Below are 1,012 nucleotides of genomic sequence, written 5' to 3'. Positions count from 1 at the left end.
TCCCAAACTGCGGGGGCCAAGCGGGGCCAGCGGAGCAGCGCGATGGCTCCAGCGCTGGGGCTGGGGGCGCTCCTGGCGCTCCTGGCGCTGCCGGGGGGCTCGGGGGGGCAGCCCAAGGGTGAGTGGGACCCCCGCAACGGGCAACTCGGCCACTTGGATTGCCGGGCCCCGGCACTTCCCTGAACCTGCATTGCCGGGCCCCGGGACCCCCCCGCACCCTCTCCCTCAGCACCGGCACCCCCTGAACCCCCATTGCTGGGCACGGGACCCCCCTGAGCCCCTTTCCCGGAAGGAGACCCCCCTGAACACCCATTCCCGGGCACGGGACCCCCCTGCACCCTCCCCCTCAACACCGGGACCTCCTTAATCCTCCTAATGGGGCACTGAGACCCCTCCAGTTTCCATTCCTAGGCATCGAGACCCCCTGAACACCCATTCCCCGGCACGGGAACCCCCCTGAACCTCCATTTTTGGGCACTTGGAGATCCCTGAACCCCCATTTCCGGAAGGAGACCCCTGGAACCCTAATTCCTGACCACTGAGATGCCCCTGAACCCCTATTCCCAGGCACGGGAATCCCCTGCACATCCATTCCCGGACACTTGGACCCCCCTTGCACCCCATCCCACAGTGCTGGGACCCCCCTAAACCACCTTATCTGTCACCAAGACCCCCTTGAAGCCCCATTTCTGGGTTTGGGAATCCCCTGCTCCCTCTCCCTCAGTACGAGGACCCCCTTAAACCTCCTTACCTGGCACGGGGACCCCCCCCAAGTTTCATTCCAAGGCACAGAAATGCACCTGAACACCCATTCCTGGAAGGAAACCCCCCTGGACACCCATTCCAGGGCTCTGGGACCCCCCTGCACCCTCTCCCTCCACACTGGGACCCCCTTAAACCTCCTTACGAGAAACTGGGACCCCCCCAGATTCCATTTCTGGGCATCGAGACCCCCCTGAACACCCATTTTTGGGCACAGGAACCCCCCTGAACCTCTATTTTTGGGCGCCGA

At 64.1% G+C, this 1,012-nt stretch overlaps 1 pseudogene; it reads left to right on the top strand.

Moving 5' to 3' along the window:
* The first annotated feature begins 6 nt into the window (after window positions 1-6).
* LOC114072069 overlaps window positions 7-1,012 on the top strand; it is a 15,383-nt pseudogene continuing 14,377 nt past the window's right edge.

The sequence above is a fragment of the Empidonax traillii genome, unplaced genomic scaffold, assembly GCF_003031625.1.
Source record: "Empidonax traillii isolate 1590-97213 ecotype Southwest subspecies unplaced genomic scaffold, ASM303162v1 scaffold2579:size21462, whole genome shotgun sequence".
Classification (NCBI taxonomy): Eukaryota; Metazoa; Chordata; class Aves; order Passeriformes; family Tyrannidae; genus Empidonax; species Empidonax traillii.
The sequence above is the reverse complement of the archived record's forward strand: the minus strand, read 5'-3'. Positions and strand labels throughout refer to the sequence as shown.